The sequence below is a fragment of the Tenrec ecaudatus genome, chromosome 8, assembly GCF_050624435.1.
Source record: "Tenrec ecaudatus isolate mTenEca1 chromosome 8, mTenEca1.hap1, whole genome shotgun sequence".
Classification (NCBI taxonomy): Eukaryota; Metazoa; Chordata; class Mammalia; order Afrosoricida; family Tenrecidae; genus Tenrec; species Tenrec ecaudatus.
In genome coordinates, this window is record NC_134537.1 from 159,132,632 (window position 1) to 159,148,524 (window position 15,893).

The 15,893-nt window shown below is 36.9% G+C and overlaps 1 long non-coding RNA gene across 2 annotated transcripts in view; it reads right to left on the reverse strand.

The window, feature by feature from the left end:
• LOC142455321 (uncharacterized) overlaps positions 1 to 15,893 on the reverse strand; it is a 151,512-nt gene that overhangs the window by 38,662 nt on the left and 96,957 nt on the right. Inside the window, exon 9 of one of the 2 annotated variants that reach the window (XR_012785770.1) lies at positions 549 to 661. The exons of the other annotated variant lie outside the window; for it this stretch is intronic. This is a non-coding gene — a long non-coding RNA (uncharacterized LOC142455321). Of the gene's footprint in view, positions 1 to 548; positions 662 to 15,893 lie in introns of those variants that run through there. 2 annotated transcript variants of the gene reach the window in all.

A 15,893-nucleotide genomic window follows, 5' to 3' on the forward strand; every position in this document is an offset into this window, starting at 1 on the left:
AAAGGGTTCACTACCCTTGGGACACCTAGTCTGTGTCGCTGTAAGTTGAGGTCCCTCTAAGCCCACAGGAATGGAATGTACATCTGGAGCTGGAGACGCACAGTTGGTGACAGTTGGTGACCTGCCTTGCTGTTTGCTGCCTGGGTATATATAGCCCAGCTCTCTCTACAGAGGAGGAACTGGTGGCCCTTAAGACTTAAAGGACTGCTAGTGTCTCACTGCTTTATAAGTTATAATTTAACTGTTCATTTCTTGGATTATCTATCTATCTGTATATAATTTAATGGTTCATTTCTTGTGTTATATATCTATCTTTATGTATATAATTACTAGCGATCTGGTTTTGTCACTCTAGAGAACCCCAACACACCCACAGACTTAATTATTATGAGTCCAAGGTAATGTAGGGTGGGCTCTCTAACAAATTGCATTATTCTTATCAGGAGAAAGAGAATTGAAGGCACAGAGGAGAGAGAAGAAAGAAAGCAATGTGAAGGAAGAAGCAGAGATTAGAGTTATGCTGATAAATGCCAAAGATGGATTCCTACCCATAACCCAGATGATGTCTTGTATAAGATAATGCAGGGAAGCATTCTCCTCTTGAAATTTGGAGTCCATATTGCCATGCTGACACCTTGAGGTTTTACTTCTAGTCATTTTTCTGTAAAGACCATTAAATACTCATTAACCCATAAGGACTGAAACATTTTTCTGTATAACGCATTCTCCTTAACCCTTCTTAGCAGAGTATTTTATGTAGTAACTGCTAACTTGAATTTCAACAAGATAGAAGCTCTAAAATGCTGTGCTGATGATTGATTGGTAATTTCGCTATCCCTAGCACCATGCAAATTATCCATTCGTTACATAGTACTCTGTATATCAGAAACATATATTTTTATCACATAAATAAATAAATAAATAAAAGGAGAAAAAAGAAGGGATGGGATGAAATCAGACTCTACAAATGAAGTTAAAATAAATCTTTCTATCAAATCTAATTTCAAAAGTGTTAGCAATGACAGGAAAACCAAAGATTTCATTGCTGTATTCATAGAAGTGCTAATGACTGATTTGGCTTTTTATTCTAAAATAAAATTTATCATTTGTGATAACGAGGTTGTTAAAATGTATAGCACCTACACTTACTAAGCCTTCAAAAAGAATAAATAAAAATAGACTTGTAGTGTTGATTGGGGATCCAGAAAAAACATTATCTATTCTGTGATAGATGATAAAAACACAGTCACAGAGAGTTAAAATAGTGGATTCATGACTGCTAAATCTCAACTCCATGATTTTCTCCCCACATATCACATTGTCTTTCATAGCATCAAATGTGATGGGCAAGGATACCCACTTTAAAAAATAATGTAACTTGTGAGCCTTATGTCATCCCACTAAGCAAAATAGAGAACTCAAATGATTCGGGATTCTTAGCATAGAAAACAACAACAAATAGCCCTTTTCTCTCAAATCCTGACTGAGCTGAGACAAGACCAATTCCCATGTCACTCAGCTCTCTAACCAGAATTTCATAATGATCAACTCTTCTCTTCATCAATTTTTTCTTAAAATATTATTGAAAATTAAATGAAATCGTGGCAATGAATGCTTTTTGTATGGTCCAAATCTATTGTTATCACATGCTTTTGGTGATCGGAATATACTCTCCCAGCTTCTGACCAGTTCCACTTTACAAAACTCCTTCCTGAGAGTACTGCAAGCTTAATCTTCTGAGATCATTCAGAATTAGGTTCTTCTGTAATGTTTTCTCCATCTTCACCAATAAAAGTCTCTGCGGTAATGTTCAGCTCAATGTCATTGCAAGCCAATCCAGTCCCACTGCTTTCTAATTTAGACCCCCCCCAAAAAAATGTTATTTCACTGTTTCAGACTAAATGCTCTTCTGGTATATTGAAAAGCCATCATCTCAGGGAAAGAGGTCACATGACTTGAAGATGTACACACACACAGTTGCTGTGCAGGGAATTTGACTTCAATATGGGGGCTCTCGAGGTTGATTCTTTAAAAGAAAACTGACATAGGATTCACTTTGCAAACAACGACAAATAAAAGTCTTATTTGCTTGTTTGTTGCATATTTATTTATTAATAAAAGCTATGCCCCAATTTTTGTTGATTCCAAACCTATTTTGACCAGCTTGCTTTTCGGAATACTCCAATAGCTGGCCCATAACTTTCCTCTGTTTACTGATAAACAACTATAATTTAAATAACATTGGGATTCATTTTCTAGGCTTTTTATTAGCTTCTATGAATTGATTAATGCTTCATAAAGTCTGCTAGAGGGAGAAAAAAATAGTGAATATGCTTTTTATGTGGGGTGCTTTGTTCCCCTTAATTCCATAACTTCACTATTTTATATCACAGTGCCATCTATTGGGCTAAGTATCCCCTTTCAACTGGAGTAAAGTTCGAAACTCTTCCATCCGTTGGCCTTGAGAAAATCACCAAAATTGCTTATTAGAAGGAGAGATAGAGTTTGAAAAGGTATATTCCAAGTCTGTCCACCATAAAACTTGACTAATGCCCAAGAAGTTTACAACCCCCTCCTTATATGTATTTCCTAAAAAAATCACTTAGACAGAAGAGACTTCATTTTAACTGGGGTCACGTTATCAAGATAAAGGGAGAGGAGGAGGAGAATTTTGTTGTTGCCATACAAAATTGTGCAAGGTTATCCCAAACCAGTTGACTCCCATTACCAGAGTGTTAAGTGATCTTGATGGAAAATTCAAGTTAAGATTGGGGGTTGGAGGAGAGAATGGCCGTGTCTGAGAAGGCAAGTGTCTTTCTTTTAGTAGCAAAAAAGGGAGGATGAACCACGCAATGGGAAAAACCTGCTTAACAAATGCTTATGGAAACCAAGGGGGAAAAGATGCTTGGTATTATGTTATTAATGGGCAATTTGACCAAGTTTTTATTTATCCCCTAGGGATCCAGACCACGTGCCCATGTTTTTGAGACACGCAACATTCTTTATAAGCCACACCAGAAGGAGTTAATGTAGAAACCCCCCTTAATTAAAATGATTCCCTCCTAAAACTCACCTGTAGCCTTGGACATGAGGCTGAAACTACATAGGCATGAGAAGAAAGAGAAGAAAGTGATACCAAGGGTATGGAACTGGTGGTCTTCAGACTACCATAGACTTACTACTTCAATGTCCTTCTTACTTGATAACATTATGTATTAATCTGGCAGGCCTGGTTCTGCCACTGTCAATGAATAGTGATGAAAAATTTGCCTTGCCACCAACCACCAGTGTGTATAAATAATGTCCAGCCACTTAAGGATTTACTCTGTGAAAGTTAATACTCCCTATGTTGTGGTTTATAACCAGTCTACACTTGAATAATCTCCTCTTCCAAGCCATGTTTTAAATTCTTTACCACTGTCTAAATTAATGACATGATCAACAGAATGAACTTATGCTCCAGGGGGATGATTGATAATGTTCTCTAACATAAAATGACAATGATGTCTCTATGGTGAAACAGAGGCCCATATAAACCATAGAAATATTGGGGGCTTGCACTTAATTCTTGTCCCAACCTAAGAACAGTTAGTTCTTATGATATGGGCCCTGCTTGCTACTTGCCCTCATAAAGAGATCCCTGAATATATGGGTGTGATAGAAAAGTGTGGTAAGAAACTAGATGGTTCCAGGCTATCCAAAAGAATAGTGTCTGGAGGCTTAAAGGTTTTTCTTCACACGCAGCCAACTAAGTGAGGTGTCAACTGAATCCACATGGAAGAAGCACAACGTTGTGGTCCAAAGATGGTAAGCAATATATTTCAAATCTGAAGGAGGGAATGGAAGAGCTGAAATTGTGAACTCCTGGTTTGCAGAAGGCTATGTGTGACAGTGGAATCCCAAAATCCATCTGCAGGATCTACACAGAGATTCAATTCAGTTGATTTTCCTCTGACCACAATCAAGGGAGATGAGTACTCTGACCATTAGGAAGAGATTATTGTAGAGACGATTAGATTAAAATGGAATGTCTGATTTAAATGGTTAAACTGTTGACATCTTATTTGATCACCTTTTATGACACACCTCAAAATTCTAGCTGTTTGAAAAAAGAGAGGGAAAAGGGAAAATACATGTTGAGGGTGCCACTGGTGACTACTCTCTGAACATAGACCTTGGATGTAAATGGCCTTGCTATCAAACCGCATACACTGCAAAGTGGATGCAACCAGGTTAAAGCCTAACACCTTTTCATTTGATCCACCTTTTGACCCATTTTTAAGTTGTTTCAGCTTAATTCCTCTTTGGGGTTTTGTTTTTTCCCCGAACTGGGTTTTTTCCTCTGTTGTATTTTGTTGTTGTTAGCTTTTTAAAAAAAATTGTTGTATATTTTTGTATGTTTTTAGGTATATGAAATCCAGGTGAATCTATAGGGACAGTAATTAGATTAATGATCCCTCAGGGGTATTACAGAGAGGGTTGGAGGTGGGGGGAAATGGATAGCCAATAACAAGGAATATAAGAAAAAAGCAAAAGGTTCTAAAATTGATTGTGGTAATGAAAGTGCAATGTTTTTGACATATGGAAAGGCTGTATTGTATGCTATTTGGATATGTCCCAATGAAACTGTTCGTTTTAAAAGGCTTGGTCAAGGATGTGTACGTTTAATGTCGAAGCAAAGGGATGATAGGTGTGCTTCTCACTTATGCCCATCAAGTCCCTGCTGACTCACAGCAATGCTGGAGGACAGAGTAGACCTGTCCATACAGGTTTGTGAGACCACAGATCCCTAGGCGAGTAGAAAGCCTCATCTTTCTCCCATGCAGCCATTGAGGGTCTTTTTTCCCTGGTACCCTATGAGTAGAGGATTAAAAAAAAATGCGTATCTCTTTCCAAGAAAGTGCTTGCTAAAAGAGAAAAGGTTTACACAACAAAAAAAGCTAAAAGCATGCATTGATGGGCTTGAACTGTTGACCTTGCAGCTCAATGCATATACTTCCAACATGCAACTTTTAACACACCCAGGGTTCTCCTTAGCTGGATATTTTTCTGGTATCATGATAAGATACAAAGGAAGCCTTGTAGTGCATTTTCTGATTTTAGATTAAACCTTCTTATACCCTATTGAGAAATGCATAGTGTAGGCAACTGAAGCAAATGAGGCCTATGATGAAGCTAATTCACTCCATAGCTGATGCAGACCAGCGAGGTGTTTCCCCTCCAACACTATAATGACTTCCATTACAAGACAGGGACTCTAGAAATACTATTTTCGACCCCAGTGTTATAGAGGTGGGAAATGCACACATTAACAAATAATAGCAACTCCCTGTCGTGGTCTGCAGATTGTATTGTGGATGTAGGAGGCAGTGGTACTAGTAAGGACTGCCTTCTCATGTCCACATGCAAGATCCATATGCAGCTCAGTGGAGCATTAGTTCCCATAGACAGGGGAAAGTGGCCTAGAAGTAGTTCCCAAACCTCTCTGCCTTGTGAGCACACTGTCCTTCAGAATGTTAACTTAGGCTAGACTGCTGGGAAGAAGAACTATTAATGTTCATTTCAAGACTTCCCCACCTTAAATTCTTGAACTTTTTCAAAGGAAAAAAAAAGTTTGAGGGTGAGGTTACCACTAAGAGCAAGCAAAAAGAGTTCTAAGAAATGCTATGACAATCTTGTTATTATAGATGGTTTTTATGCATTTGCATATAACATGAATGTTCCATCCACTCTTGTGCCCATTGGTGCTTAAAAATAATTCTTTTGAGTTGCCAAGGCAGACATATTTTTGTCAGGGGAATTGTTTAAAAGTAGTAGTATTTTGTGGGTGGGACTGCCAAATTTTATATTATACTCTTAGTACCCATGGATACAATTTAAGTATTATTATGATCAGATTCATTGGGTATTTTGCAATAAAGGAATTACAAAGCAAAACTGTTCATAAAACATTTATTCAAATTACAGTCAATATTCGTTTTTCTTAAATTTGATTATTTTTAATACTTGCAAGAAGAGAGAACTTAGTTCCTGTCAGATGAATCAGGTTTATCTATATAACTCTATTTAGTCACTAAAATTGTTATAATGTTTTATTGTATTAAAGGATAGATTTACATATTCATTTACCAAATATAGTAACTGTCATTTTGATTAAAAATGTACTATTGATAGCAACAATTATAATAAACTTAAACTCATCCAAGAAGAAATATATAATACACAGAGTATCAGGAAATAAAACAAATGTAAAAAATCCAGTTTATACAGTTACTTTAAATATAAAGGAGTGAAATAAATATCAAAATATGAAAGCTTCCTATGTTACAGAATAACTTAGTCATTTATTTTTTCATTGAGTACTAGGGCCAAGTCCATGGTCGTCAAGTTGATTCTGACTTATAGCAGTCCTGGTGTTAATAGTGGTTACATGTTGGGCTGTAATCTATAAGATCAGCAGTTCAAAACCACCAGCAGCTCTGAGGGAGAAAGACAGGGCTTTCTACTCCCTTACATGTTAGATAGGGTTCTCAGCTAGATAGATAGATAGATAGATAGATAGATAGATAGATAGATAGATAGATAGATAGATAGATGATAGATAGATACAGAGATACATAGATAAACATAAGAAATAAACAGTCAATAAATCTATAAAGCAGTAAAAATGGCTCAGTGCATCTCACTCCCATGAGACAGTGTGAGACACGGGCAGTCCTTCAAGTCTTGAGAGCCACTGGCTAGTCCTCTGTAGAGGAATTCAGGATATCCCAGCACAGGCAGCAAACAGCAAGGCAAGTCACCCACAGTTAGCCAGATGACAGGGTCCAACAGTCCCCAGCTCAGGAGATGTAAATTCCAATGATGTGGTGAAGCATGTCTTGAAGGAACCTCAAATTACAGCGACACAGTCTACAGATTAGGTGTCCCATAGGGAGTGTAGCTTGCAAATTGAGGCACAGAACAAGAGGACAGCTGCACACTGGTTCAATGATCAAAGAACAAGTAACAAGACAGGAGAGGCTCGCTGAGCCATTTATCTGTCCACCCTTCAATTCATCCCATATGTGTTCATTGGCTATGTTGGCACAATACACGTTAGCTATCTCCCCTAAAGAGGTACAGTCTCAGAAACCCACTCCTACTCTTTCTGGCAGGCTCACTATGACGCGATGGCAGTGATGAGGTGAGGAGAACTGTCCCTGAAGGTTTCCAAGGCTGTAGATCTTGGTGGAAGCAGAATGCCACCTCTTTCTCCAGTGGGAACCACTGACATTGGGTTAGCATTCAGGTACGTTAACCCCTGAAGCACCGGTGATCCTTGAATAAACAGTGGTGGGTATCTAATAATGACAGATAATACATTCTACTTGTGGTTAGTTTTACAATTAAAATACTAAGTTAGCAGTTTAAGGGTGAATACTTAGGCGTGCCAGAGCCGGAATATTAGAAGAAACCCAGTGAAACGGTGGGTAAGCATTGGGTTGTCCATGGACAGCTCTGTGGTTCCACGGGAGAACACGTGGCAGCCTGCTGAACTCAAGACGCACGGCTTCAGGAGCTTTCCGCATGGGCTCTACACTGTGCTACTTGGACATCAACTTGATGGCAACGGGCAATATGACTAACGTTTTTAAATAATGACCTAAAACATTTTAAGTGGAATAATATTCATTCTTGTAACAAAACAAAGGAAGCAATAAGTTCCTATGGGAACTTACATCTAAAGGGAAGTATATGTTAGCTTTAAAAATGAAATAGAAGAAGAAACTCAATAGATCATTCAATGCCCTTTTATTGATCACTACTCATATTTTCTTACATCAACCTGTAAACAACCTGGAATATATCCTCCCATTCACTTATCCATTCTTAGGTAAATGTACATAAGCCTTTTTTAAGGATTCCTAAAAAGAAATACTTAATGACAAGGCAGTCGGTATGAACAACACCATATTAAATATTTTAAAGATATAGGGGCAAATATTTATCTTATTGTGAGGAATTGACTCAGTAAAGGAGTTTCCAGAAAATAGCCTATTTAATCTTCTCAAAACAACTAAGCTAGATGTGTCCATTTGTTTTATTTTATTTTTTAATGAAAATTAAAAGGTTTGTTACTTACTGTTGTTAAACAGTTTTTGTGTGTGGCAAATCCAATATTTGATTCAATGTCTCCCTAGCCCCCAAATCTTAAGTTTTTCCAAGGAAATCAGAAAAAAAGGTCTACAATTACTACCTTCGGATGCAAGAGAAGGCGTAATAGGGAAGAAATTAAAAGGAAAAAGGAACACAAAAACATGAGAATAAAGAGAAAACAAACACAGGTCCTTCATCATCACCCTTTAGAGAATACAACATTTTTTTAAAATACGCAAATGGAATTATTCAAAATGATCAAATTCATTAAATTGGGTCATAGTGGCCTCTTCTGGTTAAAATGAGAACATCAGAACTACTTGTTAAAAATCATAAATCAATTTATTTTAAATTTGAATAAGTTATGTAAAATTGATTTACACATATTTATAATTGTATTGTTATGTGTGCTAATTTAATCATTGAATATAAATTGAGTTTCCGTGTAATGATTTTTTTCTATGACAGCAAAATATATTTAATAAGAAAATATATTGCACCTCACTAGTATAAAGTGTACCTTACTATCATGAGATCTGTAGTCAATTCCTTGTCCTTTCTACGCCTCTAGATCTCAGTATGGGAAATCAGCAATTCTGAGATAACAATAGCAGGTGATGTAATGATCACAGTTATGCCTGATAGGCATGTTCTTATTTAAGCATGAATTCCATCATGGGAAGATCATAGCCTGTCTCACAGGGCTCTTTGTTCATTCTCTTCGCAGTCAGGGCCGAAGCCCCTGCTCTGTCCCTCACACACCTGTTTTATCATAATATTGCTCATCCAAGAAAAGAGTTGAGATCAAATATTATAAAAGAGGTTGCTTGGGCTTAGTAAGACTCTCTGTTTTGTTTAAATATCAAAGAGTGCATCTCTCTATGGTTGATGCAAGTTGTAAATCCAGATCTTCTTAGGTCAAAATGTTGTCATCTTTCTGTGGTTGAATATTACTTGCAATATATTAGTCAATTTCTTCTCATACAGATTATCCTTTAAAATATTCTTACAGATATTTAATTATGAAAATATGCTACATTTTATCCAACACAAAACAAACAAGGGAATCTCACTTTCCCCTCCAATGTGATAGGCCCCCTATCACCTCTATCCTTCCTTGTGGAGCCATAGAGCCAGACACAGAAAGTTATTTTCTATACCACTAACAGAAGTTCTTAATTCATTATTACTCTCAAATTACTCTTAAATAATGAGCATCCATCATTAAATCCAAAGGAATCTTCTTTCTTTATCTTTTAATATTTAACTAGTGTTTCTTATGAGTTGGTAACTCTCTCTTTCCTGAAAATAAATGCCCCTTTTTATTGAGATCAAAACTTACTTACCATCTACAAAGTTGAAAAACCTTCACATATAAAATGGGATATACTTATCAAATTATCACCCTATTCTAGACATGAGACATTTCCAGCATTATGTTAGACTTTTGTATACCCCATTCTAGATTATTATCACCAAATTGTCACACTATAAGGACCTCCATATCACTAGATTAATTACCTTCCTTTTGAAATTTATATTTAGTGAATCACAAAATATTCACTTTTCATGTGGATATATTCTGGCTTCTTTTGTAAAATAGGAGACTTTGACAATCATTCATAATGCTCCATCTAGAAATAGTATATGATATTTCATAGACAAGCATCTTTCATTGTAAGCAATGTAAATATAATACTTTTCCCAATCTAAACCTGATGGAGACTTCCATGTTTTTGCTTTATGACTACTACTCCTTCAAAGGTTTTCTGGGAGAATTTTCATAGAGAAGAGCACACATCTTCAGTAATGGAGGGCTGAGATATAGATTTTACTTCTGCTTAGTGTACAGGAATGAGTACGTGTTTTACAGTGGTTATCTCCAATTAATTTGCATCAGTGATATAGAAAAGCTCTATTTGCAATCTATACTAACCCAAACTTGATATTTTCTCTTCTTTGAATGTTAGCTATTCTGATAAAAATAACAACAATAATTTACTTCTGTAGGGTCAATCCTGACTCCCAGGGACTCAATAGGACAGGGTAAAGGTGTCCTTGTGGGTTTCTGAGACTGTCACCGAGGGACTAAAGGATTCATCTTTCTCCTGAGGGACCGCTGGTGCTTTCAAACTGCTGATCTTGCAGTTAGCAGTGCAATGAGTGACCTACTACATAGTTATATTATCTAATTGAGACATTAATTAGCATTCATATAGTGACTAATTATATGGGAGAGCTTTTCACATGTCTTTAGACCTTGTGAAAATTTTCATTTTGCCTACTTTTTTTTCAAACTAGGCTATATTTTTTCTTATATTTGTGCTACATATTCTATCTAAAATATATTAACTCAATACACTGTACATGCTAATTTATATATAGATGTGCATATTGACATATACATCGATATACTTCATGGCCATATGGTTTCTCTCATGTAGTACTCTTCAAATCTGTTCATTTTCACTTTTTAATTAAATTGGCTCTTATCTATTTTTAGTATACACACCTATATCTGTGTGTCTATTTACACACACCTGTGCACACATGTGCATATATGCATTTACTAGCTGTAAGCAGTTTGTCATACATATTGAACATACATTTCTTTGGTCTGTGATTTCTTATTGTCTTTTAAGAAGTACATACAATTAATTTTATGTAGACAATGTTTCCTTTTAGGTGGAGTGCTTCTGTGGTTTATTAAAAACCTGATAAATGGAGAAAAGATTGACGTTGTCAAATATCTCATCTTGCTTATGTCACAGTCAAAACCTGTGACAACTCACCAAAATAGGATGTAGAACAGTGCTAACAAAAACAGCAGTCAAGGCATCAAAGGAAACATTGGTAAATCTGCTGCACAAGACAGCTTTAAATGGTTGAAAAGCAAAAAGGTTATTTTTAGGACTCAAGTATTTCTGACCCAAACCATGATATTTTCAATTGCCTTATATCCATGTGAAAGTTGGACATTGAATTAGGAAGACTGAGGAAAAAATCGATGCATTTGAACTCTGGTGTGGCGGCAAAGAATACTCCAAGTCTTGTGGACTGCCAAACAAATCACAGCAGATCTGTCTTTGTAGAAGTGCAATGAGAATGTGCCTTCTCAGAGGCAGGGATGGCAAGACTTCACCTCACCGACTTTGAACATGTTATCAAAAAAGAAAATCTCTGCAGGACCTTGATATAAAGTTTATTGTGCCAACCTGGCCAATAAACACATGTGGGTGGAGAGATAAATGGCTCAGTGAGCCTTGCCTTTCTAGTTCTCGGGTCTCTTGTTTGTGATGGTCGGACCAGGGTGCAGCTGCCTTAGCTAGTTCCCTGCTACAGCTTGCAAGGCTCACTTCCTTCAAGACATCCCCAAGGTGAAGCCACATGGACCTACCCCGATGCAGCCCTGGGTGCTGGAGCAGCCGTGTGGAGACCCCTGCCAGCGCTGAGATCCTTACATGTTCAACTGATTCGCTTTCCTCCTGCAGTTGGCATCATTGTGTGTGTTTTGGGAGATGGAGGAGGACATTGTGGATTTGTGTTAGACATATGGGTTAATGTTGGACTTGTGGGCTTGGGCAGCACTGAGTTGGGATGTTTTCCTGATGTTTACTTACCCTTTATATAAAACTCTCTCTTATACATGAGTTTCTGTGGATTTGTTTCCTAAAGTACCCAGACTAACACAGACATCATGCTTGGTAAGGTGGAAGGGCAGCAAAAAATAAGGAAGTTCCCTGAGATGAGAAGACCAAGTGTGTGAATGGAGCAGGTCTATGTGGTGTTTTGTTTTCTGGTACATGGGGTTGCTATCAGTGGGAACCAACTGGGTTGCATCTAAGCACAAACACCAATCATTTTTGCCTACTTTGTAATCATGAAAATATTCTCATATGTTTTCTTCTAGAAACTTTATAGCTTTACCCTTTACATTTTTACATATATCTACAATGTAATTTAAAAGAATTTTTGTGGACAATATGATAAGGTTAAGATTTTATTTTGTTATAAATATTCATTTGACTCACTATTATGTAGTAAAAAGGCCATACCCTCTTCATGGAGATTAAATGACATATTGTCTCTATATGAAATTTATTTCTTTTTAAAAACGTTTTTATTGTGATGTGAGGGTGTACAAAAGCAGATTATTGGTTTACGCTAAAAAATTCACACACATTTTATTTCAACTCATCCATTTCCATCCCCTCAATATCCCACTGCCTGTCCCCGTAGCTCCCTGTGCTTCCTGTACCCTTCCCTCTTTCCTTCCTGACTCCCTGTCCTTGGGTAAAGGCTGCCCTTTGGATCTTCCTTGGTTGATTATTCTAACACTCTGAGTTCAACTGCAGACCTGACTGACTAAGGCCATCGTCATCAAGGTTTCATCAGTCTCTATCTATTTTATGATTTTGAGTTGTGTTCCACATTTTTCTCCCATTTTATTCTGGACCTTCTAATGTGGTCCTTTTCAGAGAAGTCATTAGTCAGAGCCAGGCACCATCTAGCCCTCTGGTCTCAGAGTTGGAGAGACAGATGTTTGTTTGCATGCTACACTAACCCACTGAAAAGATTGTTTCCAGGTGCCTGTCCATTTCCATCACTCGCCCTCTGAATAGGGAAAGACCAATATTTTTTTACCTTTTTTACCTTAGACGGTGGCTCACAGACTTTTAAAGCTCCAGTGACAAATCACCAAATTAGGATGTAGAACAATGTGTTTGTGAACGATGTTATGCCAATTGACCTTGGTGTCCAAGCCCTCCCCAGACTATGGTTGGTCCTGAGCTCTTAGAAGCAGCAACTTGTTCCTTCTTGGTATTTGATTATTTCTTAAGAAGTTTTTTTTTTAACTTTTCCCAATGTATGCTACACCGCATTCATAGAAATATTTACAGCAAAGATAAATATCCACATACAAATACTCTCTGTCAAATCTACATATACTTGTGGATACACTGTCCCTACCTGTTAAGCTTCTATGTGTCTCCGAATACGTATTCGTAGAACACCACTATTGCAGGATTGTATTTGCAATAGCATGTGCCTCTATGTGTGAATTTAAATTATATTTCACTTAAAGATCTGTCAGTTCTTACAACAATATGCCACTATCTTAATTAATATAGATTCACATTGTCTGGATATTTAGTAAGGTGTCTCAAACCTGGTGCTTTTCAGGATTTCTACTTTTTCTAAAACTTTGAGTGGCTCCTGATACGACCAGGTTTTCAATTTCTACAAAGATCAACCTGAGTAACTTCAGCCATTGCAGTTAGGATTACGATAAAACACAGACCATTGAAGATGGCATATGCTTTACATTTTAAACCTCCTTTGATATCTGACAACAAAGTCCTGTAGTTTTTTTTTTAATAATACCTGTACTATATTAGTTCTTAGGTATTTTATATTTTGGTGTACTACTATAAATAGTGGAGTATTTTTACATTTTTTACTTTTGTATTAGAGGTTAGAAATGTATTTTTAAAATAGAATTTATTTTTATGATTTATGTCTGATTAGTTTGCCAAATTTACTCATTAATGATATTTGTAGAATTTTTATATCTAAAATATACAATCATTTAAATTATGAAAAAATAATAGTTTTTCCCTTGGCTCCAAATTTATATTTTTCCCTGGTCTTTTTTTACACTAAGTAAAATTTCTAGTATACTATTAACTAAATGGAAAAATAGTTAACACCCTGGTATTATTCAAACTCAGTGAAGAAAAGTGTATGTGATTTCATGATTAAATAAAAGATTTGTGCTGTTTTTTCACCCTTTTCATTTAAAATTTTTATTTGCTTAGTCTATCAATCTAAATTCTATTCTATTTTTAATTTACTGAGAAGATAACATAAATGAATATTGAACAATAATAAGTTATTTTTTTCAACCTCAATGCTGACATCATGCCCTTATAGGGCAGGGTAGAACTGCCCCCTCTGAGTTTGCGAGACAGTAACTTTTTACAAGGGTAGAAAGACCCATCATCAGCTGGTGTTTTTGAACTGAGGACTTTGTACATCACAGCCCTATGGGTAATCCCTGTTCCACCAGGCTTCCCTTCCCTGGAAGAGACAGGCAGTATGAAGGCAAACCCAAATCTTATAAACGCCTACAAGCAGCAAATTTACCCACGGAAGAAAATCATTGACCTATGGGCCTCATTTCTACCTGCACTAAAATGTATAAAGCCTCTATTACTTCCATTTCTTTGGGTTATCTTTTAACCATACTTTCTGAAATATTTCTAGCTCCCCCCCCCCCTGCCTAGTTATTATAGGAGGAGGGAGGACTGCTACCACTGACTAGATCCACGTTATAAAGGAAGTCCTCTGGCATCCTGCCTCACTCAGCATTATGAGAGTTTTCTGAGTTTTGTTGCTACCTGTTTATTTTTGTTGTTTGAGGGGGTAAGAGAGAGGGGATTGGGTTAATATTGTTATTTTGTTATCAATTGCCATTCTCATTTTCAATGTACTTGATATCTAAAACCAGGCATTCTTCAGGGAAAAAATCCTTAGCTATTCTCTCTTTTACTCTATTCTGGCAATTTTGCTATTTGGAAAGGTTCAGTCATCTGCTTCATCAACTTACTGATTTATTGCGCATCTCTCTTCCATACTCTCAGAGTTTCAGAGAAGAAAGTCCTTGATTTCATGCTGATATCTCATTGGGATTTCAAATTTTAGTTTTCAAGATTTTATTCATTAGTTTTTCTCAAACCTTTCCTGTATCATCATTTCATGTACTGATAAATGCCATGAACATCCACAGAGTTTCCCACATGAACATTGTTGATATCATTCTGAATTTTCTAGCTTTCCCCTCATTACCTGCCTTGATCAGGTTACTTACTTGTTTAATAATTCTGTATCTTACTGCATATTTCGGTATTAATGTCAAAGAATTTAATATGGTGTACATTTATGATTTACATTTTTCTTATTGTTTGGCACTATTCCTGAATGTCTAACAGGTTCATTATTCCTTGTCATAGACTGAATTGTTTCCTATAAAAATAGAACTGATTTTCATGCTTGGAGAAGACAATGCTCAGGAAGGACCATAGGGCTGGCCCAACCATGGGACATGGCATCCCACACTGAACCATGGTGTTGTGGGTGACAACACTGGAGACACGGTGCAGGAATAGTGCGCGGTCTTCCTGCATCACGCTGGGGCAAGAAACGGAGGGTATGCAGCAGAACAGCAGGGGGAGCAGAGTGGTGAAATCCCTGGGGAATACCAAAAATAGACCTGACAAAGAAGGTGGCACCCCACTGGAAAACACTTGTAAAGGCCAACAAACAGACCTTGAACTATTTATAGGCGTTTCCATTTTTGTCAGTGGCTTTCCTTTTGTTATTCTTATTTTGTTCTGCTTTATGCTGTTGTTAATGTTTTGTTGTTTTGACTTCCTTTATTGTTTTATTTGGCTTTATCTGGTTTTGTATCAGCAGATACTTATTAATGTATCTGCATATCTATCTAGATAAAATAGACGGGATAAATAATTGGAGATGAAAAGAATGGACCAATGGTTCCTGGAGTGCATGAGAGAAGAGGAGGTGGGAGAAAAGAAGGGAGATGGTGGTGGGAAACCAACCCAGGACTGCTGAAGTAAAATGTGCGTATAAGCAAATGTGGTGAAGAAAGCTGATGGTGCCTAGCAATCAAAAGATATAGCATCTGGAGTCTTAAAGGCTTGAAGATAAGCAAACATCCATCTAGCTCAAAC